The sequence below is a fragment of the Dasypus novemcinctus genome, chromosome 12 (genome assembly GCF_030445035.2).
Source record: "Dasypus novemcinctus isolate mDasNov1 chromosome 12, mDasNov1.1.hap2, whole genome shotgun sequence".
NCBI lineage: Eukaryota > Metazoa > Chordata > Mammalia > Cingulata > Dasypodidae > Dasypus > Dasypus novemcinctus.
The window spans coordinates 64,645,493-64,665,189 of NC_080684.1; the positions used below are offsets into that span (position 1 = coordinate 64,645,493).

Sequence of the window (19,697 nt, forward strand, 5' to 3'; positions counted from 1 at the left end):
ACCTCTGACAGAGGGGTTGGAGCTACATTAATCTACCTGGTCAACAGCAGTCAGTTTTGTTCTGCCTGGATTAGTTCGCTGCTCATGCCTGCAGCTCCATTCCCACTTACATAGAGGAGGAAGGACTGTGAAGTTTCATCAGTCTCTTTAGGTAACTAAAGATGGTCTTTACCTGTATGACTAGGATTAGTACACATTACTGTGGCTCTTTCCCTACCTCTGGCAGAGCAGAAAGGTAGAAGAAGCTTTATCAGTTTCTGGGGCAACACAGACAACTTTAGACTCTACAGTTTACAGTACCAACATACCCTCTGCTCCTACTACAAAACCAGCAAGGGAGAAAGGGCAAGAAAGCCCTAAACTAAAAAGATAAACTGCACCCAGAAAAATACATGTAGGAAGCCAGATGGCAAGACACCAACAAAAAAATTGCAATTCACACCAAGAAAAAGAGGATAAAGTCCAGTCAAAGGAATAAGATAAGCCTCCAGATGACATAAAGGAGTTGAGACAATGAATCATAGGTGTTCAAACAAATCTCCTTAATAAATTCAATGGGATGTCTAAAGAGATTAAGGATATTAAGAAGACACTGGGTGAGCACGAAGAAAAAATTTAAAGGATACAAAGAAAAAATAGCACATTTTATGGGAATGAAAGGAAAAATAAATGAAATTAAAAATACATTGGAGGCATATAATAGCAGATTTGATGAAGCAAAAGAAAGGATAGGTGAGCTTGAAGACATGGCATCTGAAAGCAAATATACAAAAGAACAGATGAAGAAAAGACTAGAAAAAAATTGAACAGGGTCTTGGGGAACTAAATGACTGCAAGAGACATGCAAAAAAAACCAAAACAAAACAAAAGTCATGGGTGTCCCAGAAGGGGAAGAGAAGAAAAAAGGAGCAGAAGGAATATTTGAACAAATAATGGTAGAAAATTTCCAAACCCTTTTGAAGGACATAAATACCAATATCCAAGAAGTACAACATACTCCCATCCCAATAAATCTGAACAGACCAACTCTGAGACACATACTAATCAGAATGTTAAATGCCAAAGAAAAAGAGGGAATTCTGGGAGCAGCAAGAGAAAAGTGATGCAAAAGACAAAGGACTGCAATAAGATTAAGTGCTGATTTCTCATCAGAAACCATGGAAGCAAGAAAACAATATGATATATTAAAGGAACTGCAAGAGAAAAACTGCCAACCAAGAATCTTATATCCAGCAAGACTGTCTTTCAAAAATTAGGGCAAGTTTAGATTATTCACAGATAAACAGAAATTGAGAAAGTGTGTAACCAAGAGATTGTCTTTATAGGAAATACTAAAGGGAGTGCTACAGTCTGAAAAGAAAAGACAGGTGAGAGAAGCATGGAAGAGTCTAGAAATGAAGGTTATAATCTTAACAACAAGTATAAAACAACGATCAAAACAAAATATAACAGATAAAACCCAAAGGTCTCAAGTGTTCATGGATCTTTCTGAAGGATAAACCATATGTTTTGTCACAAAGCAGAGCACAATAAATTCAACAAGATCAAAATTACACAAAGCACTTTCTCTGATCATAATGGAATAAAGCTGGAAATCAACAAGATGTGGTAAAAGAGAAAATTCACAAATATATGGAGATTAAACAATACAGCATTAAATAATCAGTGGGTCAAAGGAAGAAATTACAAGAGAAATCAATAAATATCTTGAGACAAATGAAAATGAGAACACAATATATCAGAACCTATGGGGTGCAGTGAAGGTAGTGGTGAGAGGGAAATTTACAGTCCTCAATACTTTCATTTAAAAAATGCCTTGACCAAAATGGAAAAAGGGTAAAGACAAATGAGTTCATATGGCCAAGAGAGTTCAAGGTGAGTCAGGAGGTCATTCCATATGTTAGACTTATGCATGACTCAGAAGGATCTCATTGACTGCCAAAGAAAATAATGCCTCAAATAGTCAGGCTCCTGAAGGCTCTGGTGACATCCATACACTACAGGTAGGCAGACAGCTCAGGAGTTTAGTGCCCTGCCAATGGATCCTACTTGGGAATTTATGCTCCCCAGTGTGACAGAATTGGATTCAGTTGTGTTTTCCCTACATGTGGGTCTTCTGTCTCTTATATTTGAACCCATAATTAGTACTAGAGTTGGTAGGTGTATGTTCAATAGACTTAAATATTCAGGCTGTCCATGTGCCAGCTGGGCCCAGAATCTTAACAGAGTTGCTATACATACTTTCCAGTTCATTAGACTCATCCAGGACAACTAACAAGGAGATGATGATGAACAGTGATCATCCCAAGGGACAGGGAGAGTCTATAAGTGATAGCAAAATAGTTCCATCCATCTGCTCCATGGGATCTAAGCACCCTCTCAGTTAGAGGTGGAGTGGGTATCACCATCCCAGAATCCTCAGGATTGGGGAATGAACGATGAACTACAGTAGACTTACTGGTATTCTACTACAGACTTATTATGATTACAGCAATGTAAGAACTTTTGTCAGTGATATGGAGGCAGTGGCCACTGGAGGTTCCAAGAGAAGGGACAGAGAAAAATAGGTGTAATATGGGGGCATTTTCAGGACTTGGGAATTGTCCTGAATGATTTTGTAATGACAGATACAGGCCATTCTATATCTTGTCATAACTTACAAAATTGTGTGGGAAAGAGTATAAACTACAATGTAAACTATAATCTATGCTCAGAGGCAAAGCTCCAAAATTATTCATCAATTGTAACAAATGTAACATACAAATGAAGAATGCCATTAATGTGGGAAAATATGGGAGGGATAAGGAGTGGGGAATATGGGAATCCCCTATATTTTTTATGTAATATTGATGTAATCCAAGAAAGTAAAAAGACAACCCACTCAATGGAGAAAATATTTGTAAACAATATATCCAATAAGGGTTTGATTTCCATTCTATGTAACGAGATCATACAAGTCAACAATAAAAGAACAAACAACCAAATTAAAAAATTGGCAAAAGGTTTAAACAGACATTTCTCCAAAGAGGAAATACAAATGGCCAAAAAGCAAATGAGAAAATGTTCAATATAATTAGTTATTAGCTATTAGGGAAATGCAAATCAAAATGACAATGAGATACCATCTCACAACACATGGAATGGCCATTATTATAAAAACAGAAAACTAGAAGTGCTGGAGAGGATATGGAGAAATAGGAAAAATCCTTCACTGTTGGTGGGAATGTAAAATGGTGTGGCCTCTGTGGAAGACAGTTTGACAGTTCCTCAGGAAGCTAAATATAGAACTGCCATATGATCCAGCAATTCCTCTACTAGGAATATATCCAAAACTGAAAACTGTGACATGAAGAGACATTTGCACACCAATGTTCATAGCAGCATTATTCACAATTGCCAAAAGATGTAAACAACCTGTATTAATAAGCCAAAGTGGTGTTGATACAAAATACCAGAATTTGGTTGGATTTTATAAAAGGTATTTCTTTGGGGTAGAAGCTTACACATACCAGGCCATAAGGCATAAGTTACTGCCCTCACCAAAGTACCTATTTTCATGTGTTGGAGCAAGATGGCTGCCAACAGCTGCAAGGGTTCAGGCTTTCTGGGTTTCTCCCATCCAGGATCTTGCTTCTGTCTGGGATTAAAGATCCTTTCTTCCCAGGGCTTGCTTCTTCCTGGGCTCAGGGTCCTCTCTTTCTGGTGCTGGCTTCTCTTTCCTCTGTGAGTTTAATATCCGGGGTTCTAGCTTAAGGCTTCAGGATCAAACTCCAACATCAAAACTCCAACATCAAAAACTCTCAAGTCTGTACTTTGCCATGCCTTTTATTTGTGGACTCAATGCCCTAATGACATGGTCCAATCAAAGCTCTAATCATAACACAATCATGCCCAGGTACAGACCAGATTACAAACAATCCAATATCTATTTTTGGAATTCATAACCATATCAAACTGCTACACTCCACTCTCTGAATTCCAAGAAGACATTACAATATTAAAAAAAGAAACAAACCTTAAATCAGTAACAATGCAGCTACTAAATATATCACAATCAATTTAAAGAAATACAGTTTGTCTTGGGGCAAATTACTGTCTGCTATAGACCTCTGAAACTTACAGAACAATGTATTTGTTTCCAATACACAAATGGGCAGAGTATGATAAACATTTTCATTACAATTAGGAGAAATTGGGAGGGAAACATGGGTCACGGGTCCTCTACAGTTCAGTAAACCTGCAGGGCATCCTCCATTCCATTTCAGTCTGAGAGTCATTCTTAAAATGATGGATTCTTCTCCTTGGTGCCTTATGGGAAACCACCCTTTCCACATGCTTGCCCAAACGCCCATTTTTTTGGTTCTACCCTCATCAGTCATCTGGGTGTTGACCAAGCTCCAAACCTCACTCTCCAAGAGTGTTGGGGTGATTGCCACATCTTACCCCATCTTTGGGTTAGAGTCTTAAACACCCTAGTACAGTGATATGAAGACAACATTCCCCCTAACCTTTGGCATACAGGCGCAACCCTCTCAGAGCAATGAATTGACCATCTTGCCTTCCCTAACCTTTGCACACAGGTTCAACCTTCTCAGAGCAACTAGTTGACCACCTGGGCTTCCCTAATCCATGTGAGACAGGTCCACCATCTCAGACCTATGGGGCATTGACCTCAACCTCCCTAATCCTTGAGGAATGTGCTTCACCCTCTCTGTATCCTGGGGCAGCAAAACTGCCCCCCCCCAAAAAATTGGGTAGGAACACACACCCTCTTCAACTGCTGGTGCAAACTCACCCTCTCTGTACACATGGGTGGGGTTTCTTTCTTGGCCCAAGGTGATGTCTTAATTCCATATCTCAGCTTCCATGGTTTTCCTCTTAAAGCTGTTTCTCCAATCTCTCCTTTCTATGTCCCTTTTAGTCCAAGCTGGCAGTGGTTTTGTTCATACAGCTCTCTCAAAAACCTTGTTGGTTTAGCATGCAAGAAGCAGGGGTCCAAGCCATCAGACAGTAAGACTTTCCACAATTGTTTCCAAGATAGCTGCATTTTCAATCCTGATTTACAAGTGCCAAGTTTAGTTAAGTCCTCCAATGGGGTACTTTCATCTGGGAGCTTAATTTCCAGAGGCTTGGACTTTCTAGAATCAGTTTCTGGTTTCTTTGTGCTCAACAGTTCTGTACTCAGCTAATCGCTCTCTTCTAGCATTTTGCCAAAAGCTACAATCAGAAGCCAAACTGCATTCTCTGAGTTTACTTTGGAAAGTTCTTCAGCTAAATGCCCAGGCTCACATTTTCAAATTCTGCCTTCCATACAACACCAGGAGTTAATCTTGCTAAGTTCTTTGTGACTTCAAACCATGGATCACCATTCCTCCAGTTTCCAATAATAATTTCATCATTTACTTCTAGGGCATCATAAAGTCTCTTTAGTATCCATATTGCTATCAGCAGTCTCTTAAAAGCACTGTTGGTCTTTTCTTCCAAGCATCTCACAATTCCTCCAAAAAACACCCCTTACTCAATTATAAAACCATTCCAGCATTTTGGTAATTGCAAAAACACTACCCCACATCTGGTACCAAATTTTGTATTAGTTAGTCAAAGGGGTGCTGATGCAAAATACCAAAATTTTGTTGGATTTTATAAAGGGCATTTCTTTGGGGTAGAAGCTTATTGATACCACACCATAAGGCATAAGTTACTGCCCTCACCAAAGTCTATTTCCACATATTGGAGCAAGATGGTTGCCAATGTCTGTGTGGGTTCAGGGTTCCTGGGTTCCTCCCTTCCAGGGTCTTGCTTCTCTCTGGGTTCAAGGTTCCTGTCTTCCCAGGGCTTGCTTCTTCCTAGGCTCAGGGTTCCTCTCTTCCTGGGACTGGCTCCTCTTTCCTCTGTGAGCTTACTTCCTGGGGCTCCAGCTTAAGGCTTCATCATCAAATGCCAACATCAAAAACCCTCAACTCTGTCCTTTGCCATGCCTTTTTTCTGTGAGTCCCCACCTAATATCCTAATGACATGGCCCAATCAAAGCCCTAATCACAACATAATCATGCCCAGGTACAGACCAGATTACAAACATAATCCAATATCTATTTTTGGAATTCATAACCACATCAAACTGCTGCACAACCCAAGTGTTCATCAACCCATCAATGGATAAACAAAATGTGGTATATAGATAGATAGATAGATAGATAGATAGATAGATAGATAGATAGATAGATAGATAGATCTATGATGGAATACTATGCTGCTATAAGAAGAAATGAAATTAGGGCACATATGATAGCAGGATGAATCTTGGAGATGCTCTGCTAAGTGAAATAGACCAGACACAAAAGGACAAATATTGTGTGGCCTCACTAACATGAACTAAATATGAACAATAAATGCATCAAGGTAAAACCTAGAGTGTAGGTTATTTGGAGATAGAAGGAGGACTGAGAAGGAGTACTGATAATGTATGGAGAAAAAGTTTTAATTAACTTGACTGTAAAAGTGTGGAGATAGATAGAGTTGATGATAACACATTATACTGAGTAGTACTAATGCAGCTGGTTTATAAATGAGATTGTGGCTGAAAAAGGTAGCCCGCGGATGTAAATATCAATTGAAAGAAAGCTAGAGAATAATCTAAGGACTGAATACAACAGCATCTCAAGAGATGGATGAGAATTGTGGTTAATAGTACAAATTCAAGAATGTCCTTCTGTGATCTAGAATGAATGTGTGTCACTATTGAAGGGTGGTGGGAACATGAAGAAGCATGGAAAAAAATACAATTAATGTAACAATTGGATGATAGATTATAGCAATATTGTAATATTCTTGTATCATTGCCAAAGTTGTACTTTGCTAATTCTAGGGGGGTATAGAATAAATGTACCAAATGTAAACTATGGTCCATAGTGGTAATAGTCTGATACTATTATCTCATAATTTGTAACAAATGTTCCACAATGGTATGGTGTGTTGGTGAAGGGATGTTGTATGGGAATTCCACACACGTGCATGATTGTTTTTAAGTTCATGGCTTTAACAAAAATATATTTTAAAAAATGATTGGCCATAGAAATGTGGGTTTATTTCTGAATTCTCAATTCTATTCCATTGGTGTATATATCTTTCCTTGTGCAAATACCACACTGGTTTGATTACCATAGCTTTTTAATGAATTCTGAAATCAGGAAATGAGAGTCCTCAAACTTTGTTCCTTTTTAAGATGGTTTTGGCTATTCAGGGTCCCTCTCCCTATGAATTTCTAAAATGAAATATTGTTAAAATATATCATTCATACATAAACATACATAAACAATAAGTTATAGGTAAAGTTGTGAACATACAAAATAAACATTCATACCATCATACAGGGCTCCCATACATAACCCCAACACCAACACCTTGCATTTTTTGAAACATTTGTTATAAACTATAAAGGAACATCATCAAAATATTACTACTAACTATAGTCCATATCTTACATTTGGTGTAATTTCCACCAACCCACCCAATAACTGACATCTTGTATTAGAATTATATATTTGTTACAGATTGTGAGAGACTGTTCTCATATTCATCCTATTAAACACAGTCTGTCTTCCATCACTGGATTCCTTATTTTACATATCCCCATGTTTTGTACAATCCATTCAAAGTGTACACTCAGTGACCCATTTTCATCACAGATTTGTGCTGTTACCACCTCAGACAATTTTAGAATATTTTCATTACTCTAAAAGTAAAAATTCAGTATCACCATATATCCCCCTATAGCTGTCTCTTGGAAGTATATATCAATCCTGATATTGATAATATCTTCCTTGCCATTGCCACAAAATATTACAATATTATTGTTAACTATCATCCATAAGTTACAATACTGGTAATTTTCCCATGTATCACCATATTCTTAACACTTTCTAAAGGAACATTCTTATATTTACATTTTTAACCACAATGGTCATTCACCATGGAAATCACAATGTTATACATTCCCTAGATTATTTTCTAGTTTTCTTTCCACTGACATTTACGTCCACATACTATTCCTTTCAGCAAAAATCTAATTTATAAATCAGCAGTGTTAGTTAATACTCACTATAATGTGTTACCATCAACTCTACTCATTTCCACACTTTTACAATTAACCTTGCTAATAATATTACATACATTAAGCATCACCTCCCACTCTCAACCCACATTCTATTTCCTAGTAAACTATACTCTAGAGTTCATGTCCATGAGTTTAATTATCATATTTAGTTTATATAAGTGAGACCATACAATATTTGTCCTTTTGTGCCTGACATACTTCATTTAACATAACATTTAACATCATCCATATTGTCATATGCATTTTGATTTCATTTCTTCTTACAGATGAGTAGTATTCCATTGTATGTATGTACCACATTTTCTTTATTCATTCATCAGTTGATGGACACGTGGGCTGGTTTTATATTTTAGGAACTGTGAATAAAGCCACCGTGAACATCAATGTGAAAATGTCAGTTCATGCCCCTGTTTTCAGTTCTTCTGAATATATTCCTAGTAACGAGATTCTGGATCATACAGCAGTTCTATATTCAGCTTTGTGAGGTACTGCCAAACTGTCATTCACAGAGGCTTCACCATTCTGCACTCCCACCAACAGTGAAGGAGTGTACCTATTTCTCCATATCCTCTCCAGCACTAATAGTTTTCTGTTTTCTTTAATAAAGGCCATTCTATAAGGCATGAAATGTATCTCATTGCAGTTTGATCTTCATTTCCCTAATATCAAGTGAGGCTGAACAGATTTTCATGTACTTTTGGACATTTGAATTTCCTCTTTTCTGAAATGTCTATTCAAGTTTTTTTCCCACTTTTAAATCATTGAATTATAGGATCTCTTTATAATACTTGGGATATCGAACCCTTTTTAGATATGTAGTTTCCAAATTTTTCTCCCATTGAGTAAGCTGCCTTTTTACTTTCTCAACAAAGTATTTTGAAGAAAAAAGTATTTAATTTTTTCCAATCCATGAACAGGAATATCTTTCCATTCATGTAGATCTTTTTTTTTTTAGTAATGATTTGTAGTTTTCTATGCACACTCCTTCACATTGTTTGTTAAATTAATCCCTAACTATTTTATTCTTTTAGTTGTTATTTTAAATGGAATTTTTTTCCAATTTCCTTTTTGAGTTATTCATTGCTGCTGTATGAGAACACCAGTGATTTTTGCATGTTAACATGGTGCCCCACCAATTTGCTGGACTCATTGATTAGATACAGTAGTTTTCTTGTTGATTCTTTGGACTTTCTATGTATAGGATCATGCCATATGAAATTAAATATGGGATAACTTTACTACTTCCTTTCCAATTTATTGCTTTTTCTTGCCTAATTGCAAGAAATTCTGGTTAGAACTTCCAATACAGTGTTAAATAGCAGTAATGAAAGTGAGTGCCCTGCTTCTTTCTGATCATGGGGGAAAGTTTTCAGTCATGCCAGTGATTCACCATTATTATCTTTGTGGCTATCATGGGGCTTAAATTTAATACCTTAAATCTATTAAAATCTCATTTGGTTTGATAACATATTAATTCAATAGTATACTATATAAACTATGTCCCTTCCAAACCCTTGGTTTTTTTCTTGTCACAAATTACATCTTGTGTCCAAAATCATAAATTTATCATTACTTTTTATGCATTTGCATTTTAGATCTCTTATGAAATAAAAAGTGCAATTACAAACCAAAATACAATAGTACTAACATTTATATTTACCAATGTCATTTTCTTTACCAGAGATTTTGTTTTGGAATGTGGCTTCAATCCATTGTCTAGAGTCCTTTACTTTCAACCTGCAGAATTCCTTTTTGCTTTCCTTATAGAGCCAGTCTAGTGGTGAGGAACTCTTTCAGCATTTGTTTATCTGGAAAGGTCTTCATCTTGTCCTCGTTTTTGAAAGACAGTGTTGCTGGATATAGAGTTCTTAGTCAGCAATTTTTCTCTCTCTCAGCACTTTGATTATATCATCCTACTTCCTCCTCACCTTCATGGTTTCTGATGAGACATCTTATTGAGGCTTCCTCGTACATGACACATTGCTTACCTCTTGCAATTTTCAGGATTCTCTCTATGACTTTTGACAATTTGATTATAATATATCTCTGTATCTCAGTGTGGGTCTATTTGGGTTTAGCCATATCTTTCATTTAACTGGGGAAATAGTTATTTTTAAAAATATTCTTTCAGTACTTTATCTTTTTCGTCTCCTTCTGGAGTACCATAGTGCATATATATCGATATCCTTGATAGTCCTTTTGGTCTCTCAAGCTCTGTTCACTTTTCTTTATTCTTTTTCTTTCTACTCCTCTTATTGGATTATTCAGTTGTCTTTTTTTCAAGATCTGATTCTTCTGCCATCTACAGTTTGCTATTAATCTCTTCTAGGATATATATAAATTTATATCCTATTTCTGTATATATATTTCTGCTATTGTGTTCTTTGACTCTATGTGGGTTCCTTTTATGATTTCTATCACTTTTGATATTCTTCTTTTGTTTATCTATCATTTTCCTGATGTCCTTTAGTTCTTTGCCTGTGTTTTCTTTAGCACTTTGAGCATACTTAAGACAACTTTTTAAAAGTTTCTTTTTTCTGTTACATCCAGTCCTCCTTTTTGATAGTCTTCAATTATAAGCTTTGTAATCTTTTGTTCTCACTGGACATTTTGATATTTTACTCAGGTATTTGTTCACTAAGTCATCTGTTCCTTAACCTTGTATCCAGATATTGTTATGATAGAGATTACCTTGGGTGCCAGGGCTAGAAAAATTAAGAAACAAACAAATAAACACCTTTCTCATTTGTAGATTGGTCTATGTAAATGCGTAACAACAAGTTTCAAGAAGAGTCTAATAAAAAATATTAAAAAAAAAAAAAAAGAGAGAAGAGCCTAAGGTGAAACTGTAGGTCCACCCTGGTCTTCTTTTCTAAGCATGTTTCTTATCCTGGGCACATATATGTGGCCCTAAGCTGCCTGCTATCTATACAGATCCAAATGTCCCATTTTCCCCTAAGAAATATTGTTTTTTTCCTAGTACCTAGTGCTACATTATATGTCCCAGGACTGACAATCCTTTGATACAGGTAATTGTGATTTGACTGTTCTCTTACAGCATTTTAGCTGCCCAGCATTCAAGCTGTATACATTTAGGGCAAAATCTGGGATGGTAAGCTTGTAATGAGATTCTTGATTTAGTCCTTCAGGCTGCCATCAGACAGTTTGGGACAGACATACATGAAATCCTAAAACATGCGCAAAGTTATTCTGCTCCATCTGGAATCAGGATCAGGGACCAGCACTGCAACTATAAGATGTCTCCACACCAAGCCTCGGAGAGGGTAGAGGAAGGGCTAGCAATTGTGCCAAGAGATTTTCCTACTAATTCATGTGGCTTTTTTCTTGATTCAGTACTTTCATAGTTACTACAACTCTGATTGTTTTCTGGACCTCTCAGAAAGATGGTTTTGCAAAATTTACTTGTTGTTTAAAACTTCTGTGGTGGGATGGAATCTTGGAATGTCTCACTCTGCCATCTTTGTGGCATCAAATTCCCATAGATCTATTTTTTATGAAGTCCATTTGTCAGTTTTTTATGGTTTGTGTTTTTAGTATTATATCTAAGATGTTTTTGCCAAATCGCAAATCTAAAAGATCTTCTATTTTTTCCTTCTAAAATTTGTATGGTTTTCTTCTTATATTTAGGTTGGTGGACCATTTTGAGTTAATTTTTGTATGTTGTATAGAAATAATTGAAATTAAACTTTTGCACGTGACTATCCAATATTCATCCTTTCCAAATTGAATGATCTTGGCATAATTTTGAAAAGCAATTGGCCATAAATATAAGGTTTTATTACTGTACACTATTTTTTCATTAATCTGTATACCAATCCTTAAGTACCATACTATCTTTATTATTGTCCCTTTTGAGTAAATTTTTAAATCAAGAAGTGTAAGAACTCCAACTTTGTTCTTTTTCAATATTTTATTGCATTTCTATATACATTTTAGAATCACACTGTCAAATTCTGCAAGTAAGCCTGCTGAGCTTTTAATAACAATTAAGTGGAATCTATGGTTCAATTTGGGTAGATGTGTCCTCTTAACAATAGTAAGTCTTCCATTACATGAACATGTAAAATTTCTCCATTTGTTTATTTTTTAGTTCCTATTAGCAATAATTTATACTTTAATTTTGTAAGACTTGCATACAATGTTAGTTAAATTTATTAAGTATTTTATTATTTTAATTCTATATGAATGAAATTGTTTTCCTGATTTCATTTTTATTAATTTTAAAAATATACAAAAATACAATTGATTTTTCTATGTTTATCTTTTAGCCTATGAACTTGTGAATTCATTTATTAGGTCCAGTAGTTTTTTTTAATATGGGAGCGTTTTAAGCAAGGGAATAATATGGCGACATTTTCATTTTAAATAGACCATCCTACAGCTGTGAGGAGGATACATTTGAAGAAAGAAATGATAGAAGAAAGGATATTATTTTTCAATACTGTTGGATCAGTTGCTGAAGTTCTGAATCCTAGCAGAAATATAAAATAAGATTAGGAGAATGCCAGAAAATGTGTTTAGAAGGAAAATTGCTAATTTTTTTTACAGAAATGTGCATATTTATTTTAAGAAAATTGTGTTAAGCTTGCTTTTTCAATTAATTGCATTTCTTGTACTCATTAAAAGATTGAGGACTTTTGCTTGAAGTAGTATCAGACTGGCTAATTTGGACCAATTTGGTTTATAAGGACAATTTTTTTTTTAATTTGCAGAGATCTAAAACAACAAGAAAGATATTGAAGAACTGTGCATTTAGAATCTGAGGAAAAGTAAGGTCCTGAGCATTTAAGTCTTCTTTTTCCCCTATATTTGGAAAGGCTGGCTTAGCACATTTGACAACCTCATGGGGCTAAAGGGACAGGAATTGAAGTCAAGGTCCTGATAAGAAAAAGGTGAATCCTCTTCATCTGGGTTTGACCCTGAAGGGCCACACATTGGAGAAATAATCCTTGGGTGGATGGCTCTTACCAGGAATAAGTTAAAGTGATTGAGGATGGCTATCTTCCTAGGAACCTGGCAAGAGCTAATAAATGTTCACTCTGGAGTAAGATAATAACATCCTGAACCTAAAATGATTTCCACGAACAATATTTACTACAACACAGTGAAAAATAACCAGGCACATGAGATGACAACAAACAAGAATGAAGGGTACTTCAAACAGTAGACAATAGAAAGGGACCATAGGAGCTCCAGATATTGGGATTTTCTAAAAGGCTTAATGCTTACAATGTTCATGAAGATAAAATACAAGATTCTACATTTTCACAAGAAACTGGAAATTTTAAAAAAATACAAATATCAATGATAAAATTGAAAAGGACAATAAACACAACAAAGAAGTAAATAAATGGGTTCAATAGCAAGTTAGTACAGCTAATAAAATCAGTGAACCAAACATAGGTCCAAAGAAAATATTACAAATGAATCATAGAGTGCCAAAGGGATAGAAAGTACAGAAAAGAGGCACAAAAGACAAAGTGAGAAGAATTAGCATAGGGGAAATGTGATCTCAAAATGAGAAATAAAGGGGGGCACTGTGACAGAAGCAATGTTTAAAGTAATAATGTCTTAAAAATTTCCAAAACGAATAAAAACATCAACTAACGATGTCAATAATCCCTTTGAATACTAAGCAAAAATGGAAAGAAGGAAAGGAGGAAGGAAGAAAGGGAGGGAGGAAGGGAAGGGAGAGCACTCAATTCACATCACAATAAAACTTCTAAAAAATTCTTTAAAGCTGCCAAAAGGAAAAATAAAAAAGGAGTTTACCTTCAAAGAAGCAAAACATAAACTGACAATTTCTCCACAGCAATAATAAAAGTTGTAAGAGAATGTTATACTAAGAGTGTTAAAAGAAAACAACCACTATATCCAGTGGTTATATGCAGTAAAAACATCCTTCAGGAATAAAGATGACATCAGGTCATTTTCAAAAAATTCTATAAGGAAGGAGAAAATTATTCATCTACAAACCAACACTAAAGGAAGTATTAAATGTTACTCTTCAGGTAGAAGAAAAATAATCCCTAGTTGAAGATCCACAATCCAGAAAGAATGATTAGTAACTAAGTCATAGATTTGTGAATATATCTAAAGGAATCTTGCCTGTATAAAAGTACAAAAGTAATATCTTGTCAGATACACATGTGTGTAAGAAGGTGTATGTGTGATATGTGTATATATTCCCATCACACGTAAGGAAGTATAAAGCAGGAAAAGTCAGTGAAATAATCAGGGTTCTAAGTGCCTTATATTCTTTGAGATGAGAATACAAGTTAACATTAGACTTTGGTTTGCTGAAGATGCACATTGCAAATTCTAAGGTAACTATTAAAAGAATAGCAATGGAATAATAGAGAAGGAAATGAAGTGATAAAAAATATCAAACAATTCAAAACGAGGCATGAAAGGTCAATAAAGGGAAACTCAGGACAGGACAAAGAGAAAGCCCTTGGTAAGATAGTAGATTAAACACAAATATACAAATAATTACAGTTAATAAAAGAGACCAAATAATTAAAAGATACAGACTGACAGATCTCATAAAAAAATAAAACCCAGAGTCTATTTGCTATTTGTGGGAAATACATCTAAAACATGAGTAAAAGTAAAAGGATAAAGAAAGGGTTAAAGTAAAAGAATGAAGAAAGCTGTATAGCACAAACACTAACAAAAAAGAAATCTGCTATAGTTCTATTAAAGTCAAACAAAGTAGAATTTAAAGAAGCATGTCTCGTAGAGATAAAAGTGACCAAAACATAATGATAAAAGTTTCAATTTTCCAAGAAGATATTACAATGCTATAGTTTAATGCAACTAAAAGCAGCCTCAAAAACCTATGAAAAAATGTAATAGAATTGCAAGGAGAAATAGAAAATCCATAATCATAGTGGAAAACCATTAAATTTGTGATTAACCATTTGTAAATGCCAAATGTTATATTTTAAAAAAAATTAAATATATCTTCACGGGATAACTAAAAAAGATTTCAGAAGTGAAATATTTTCTACTAAAAATATAATAATAGGGAAGTTTCTTCTAACTCAAGTAAAAGCACCTGCCATGGATAACTGGTATGGATAAAATATTCAACAGGCCTGTATTCTGATAGCAGAATGGCTAAAATGATTTCTAAAATATCTTTTATTATTATTTTAATGTTTCCCATATACAAAATTAACAAAGATAAAATAAGTGTGCTCTTATTTGAAACTGACTTGTCTCATTTATCTTAGAAATAAATACACAAGATAAATGCTTTATCATGCAAATGTTTCAAATAGTCTATATTTTTAAAACTTGGTCAATTAAATATCTATTGTAAGTCACCAGTACACATAAGCCCATTTTATAATCTCTCATAGGAATAGATACAACATTTTAGATCAAAAAATCACACATATTAATTGAAACAGATTACCTTAAAAAAAGGCATAAAAATGCACGAAGAGAGAATCATAAGTAAGAATAATCCAGGAAAAGTAGTTTACTGTAGAAGTAATGTATGTAATGTATGTAATGTATGTAATGTATGTAATGTATGTAATGAATGTAGGGTCAAATTCTAACCACATCTATTCCTGAAAAATTTCCTTTAATTAACATCAAATTTAACATAGGTTTACAAGGGAGAGGAATTCTTGATAGCAGAAATCTTCTAGCCAATACTTTAGGAATAACAATGAATCCTTATACCTGCCTTGGAAGGCAACTTGAGTCCTCTTGACCACCAAGGATGACAGGACAGTGCAAGAGCAATAAGATTCACCTTGTTTCTCCTATAATCTGTTCAAAGTTCTAGGTCAGAGATTTCATTCATTATTAGGTAGAACCATCCGAATTCAAGTCTTTCAAGAATGAAAGTACCAACTATTCCCATATCTCACAATGAATTCTGTCTGTTCTAGGGGAAAGTAGATCTTTTAAAAAAAAAATAAAGTCATTAAAGCCACAAATAAAACTTTGATTGCAAATAAAAAGTAATTTAAAATTCTAGCCCTACATACCTTTGGCCTACTAATCTTCACTTAAATAAGTCTTTACGACAGTCCAGTAACAGTAAATATTAAATTCCTACTAAGGGCCATGAAGCATTAGCTAGAAAGGAGTTACTCTTTTGTAAACTAATAAAAATGCAGAGATGAATGAAAAGATATGTTATATAATCAAAGAGCCTATGAGAATCATGTTTTAAAAGAAAAAACCCACCAGTGTAGGTGTAACCTCTGTTTTCCTAAACTAGGGGATAGTGGTCATTGCTACCTAGTCTTGAGAAATAAGAAATACCTGAAAAAAAATATGCAGGAAAAGTCAATTACATGAATTCCAATGTCTCTGGTCCTTATTTTAGTATTCTTCTTCAAAGAGTAATAAAAACAAATCGTGTGCATGCTAGTGTTAAGTATACCAAATTAGACTACAAATTTTAGTGGAAAAATTTAGGTTATAAATCCATCTGGATACTACTACTAATGGTTGTTTTGCTGTGGGTATTACTCCTCAGAGAGCAAGAATAGGAGCAAGCAAAATAATAACCATAATAAAATAAATAATTAAAACAAAAAACCTGCTCCCTTGAGGAAAACTAATCCAAACACCCTAACTTTTTTTTGCCCTTCTACAAAATGTTCAAATAGTAGTAGTAGTAGTATTATAGTATCATGTAAATATGAAATACATTTCTTTTATAGAGGGTACTTTATTTAGGAAATAAATACCTCTCTACAACCTAGCACAAGAGGCTGAAAAGAAATGGAATTTGAAGGCAAAAGAATTTGGATTAGTGTCTATTTTTAATAATTTCAAAGCAAGTCATTTACATTTTGAATGTCAGTTATCTGGTTTATAAAACATCCAAAATGCTATCTCTCTTGATAATAAACACATGTCATTCAGAAGGGTTTAAAGTATCAACACCAGTATCACAAATATTATGACTTTAACATTATAAATACTTAAGATTCCGCACATTTTTTTTATTTTATCAAGATCTTTAACATATGCTATCTAATTTCATAATGATTATATGGCTTCCAAAATGAGCACACATATATTTCATGGCAAATGCACTCACCAATCAAAGGAATAATTTTTGTTTTCATTTATTATTTTTTGAACACAAAAAATATGCCAGGCACAGTTTCTAGGCAGGAAATACACAGTGAACCAAGTAAAATAAAACTTCTGACTTCATAAAACATAGAATCTATTGGAAGAAGAATGAGATGATAAACAAGACAAAGAAGTAAAATACAAACTGTTAGATGGTAATATATGCCATGGAGAAAAAACAGAAAACAGGATTTAGGAGTATTGGAGAGGGGGTATTATCATTGTAAATAGGGCAATTAAGCATGGCCTCACTGAGAAGGTGATGTATGAGTAAAGACCTAAAGGTATTCAGGGAGCAAACTATGTGGTCCTTTGTTGGACAATCTCGCCAGAGATCTTAGAGAGAACAAATGTTGGCATCTTTTTAGAAAACTTTTGCTATAAAGGAAATAAATAAGGTGGTAGCTAGGTGGGGTGGGAAATAGAGTTGTTTTTTTGTTTTTTTTAATTAAGGATAAGAGAAATTAATAGTACATTTTTATGCTGTTTATTTTAATCCATTAGAGGTAGAAACATAAATGATGTAAGAGAAAGAAGAGAAGAGTTTTGTCCTGTAATAGCAAGAGGGCATGGCATCTAGCACATAAGGGAAGAAGCAGTATTTTTCTAGGACTACGGAGAATTCATCAAAGTAGAAAATGAGATAATGAATTAACTAAAACAGTCACTTTCAAAGCTTTTACAAATCAATGTAATATTCATAAATTATAGACAGTGCTTTTTTTATTGCCATAATATACTCTTTGATACCATAATTGATCAAGGTCAAAAGATATAAGGCATAGATGTTAGCAACATTATTACTTAAATATAGAATCTGACATAGAGTAAACCCTAAAATAGCCATCAAGTAAATAAGTAGTAATTGATCATTAAATGGTTATGATTAAATTAATATCCCAAGATGCATGCCCTTTGTAGTCATTTAAGATTAATACAAGTATACAAATACTAGAGGGAACTAGTATTTTCTCTTCAATATGTGAGTAAACAGAGCTGTGAGGAGTTCAAAGGTTTTCAGTACTGTGGGGCTTAGCACAGTTGAGACTGAAATCCAGGTGTTATAATTTCTAGTTAAACACTTTTTCATGCCACCCATACACTCTTCCTTATACAAAAGAACCTAATGAGCTATAAAGAATACTCAAAACAAAAAGTCAGCTTCTGATGTCATAACTAGCAGGACTTGAGATCCTTGAATAATTGTGTTTAGTATAATTATACTAACTTTAATAAACATTTCACATTTCATTAATAAGAATTGTGCTTGCCTTCTTAGAACTTAGGAACAGTTAGGATGAATACTTTCAGTGACTCATATCTCTTAAAGAAATTTGCCAGAGAAGTTTAATACTCCTTTTGCTCTAGATAACCATAATGGGATTGAACGATTTGGCTTGGATTAAGATTAAAATTACAACATGAACAGTATCCTGTTGAATAACACTTACCAATTGTGTAGCATTGAATAAGGTACTTAATCTTTCTGTGCCTTGGTTTTACTATCTTTAATATGGAAGTAATAATACCTATCTCATAGGAATGTTTTGAGAATTAACCAAGATAATACATTAAGCCAATTTAAAGAATGAGCTAGATTCAGAAACTAACATTATTTCTCCTCTGATTCCTTCAGGCGGAGAAATGAACCCAGATGAAATTTCATGCAGGTGTCTTAGCATCTCTGCTCATGTTTAGAAAATATACCACCCTTTTATTTTGGTATTAAAGAGTTCAGTCTAGACTGATTTCCCAGGTCTTGTTCAATAAAGGACAATGTAATATACAAAACCCTGAGTTCCCATTCAACATCCTTGCATTCAAATCAGGCCTGCTTCAGGCTTTGAAGTCTGCATTGGAGGATGGCACGTGGTGGTGGTCTCTCTTTACTCTGATATTCCCCACTAACAAAAAGTATTTCTGACTCTTCCAGAAGAGTCAGAACCTGGGAAAAGGAAACAGAGAGACAAGAGGACAGTGGTATGTGGTTGACCCACTTGATATCCATAGTCAGGGCTTTTTGAATGGCAAAGGTATAATAGCTGAACCTTCCTCTCCTGGGGTACACTGCATTTGTGGATTTTTCACAGAGCCCTCTGTGGATTCTTCCCCAGTTTATTTGATTTCCACTCAGATTCTTCTCTGGAATCAAACCTTTAATTTGTCATTATCATTCACCACCTTAAAATCTGGACTTCTTACAATCGACTCACTCTACAGGTTTACATAAAATATCCCTAAGCAAGGTATCCTTTGGGTCCCCAAGTGCTCTTTTAAAATTACTATTGCCTTGACATTGGAGGGCTTGAATCTTGCCTGCTGTGAGACCCTTTTTAATCTGTTATAAAGGCAAAGACATCTTCAGACGCAGCTTCTGCCATTAGAATTCAGATAGACTCTATATCCTAGAGACACTTAAATGTTTTTTTCTAAAGCTCTCTCGCTTGCA

The 19,697-nt window shown here is 34.5% G+C and overlaps 1 protein-coding gene across 16 annotated transcripts in view; it reads right to left on the minus strand.

The window, feature by feature from the left end:
- The window catches only part of PPFIA2 (PTPRF interacting protein alpha 2), a 544,821-nt gene that overhangs the window by 494,510 nt on the left and 30,614 nt on the right, over nucleotides 1-19,697 (minus strand). The window lies entirely within an intron of this gene.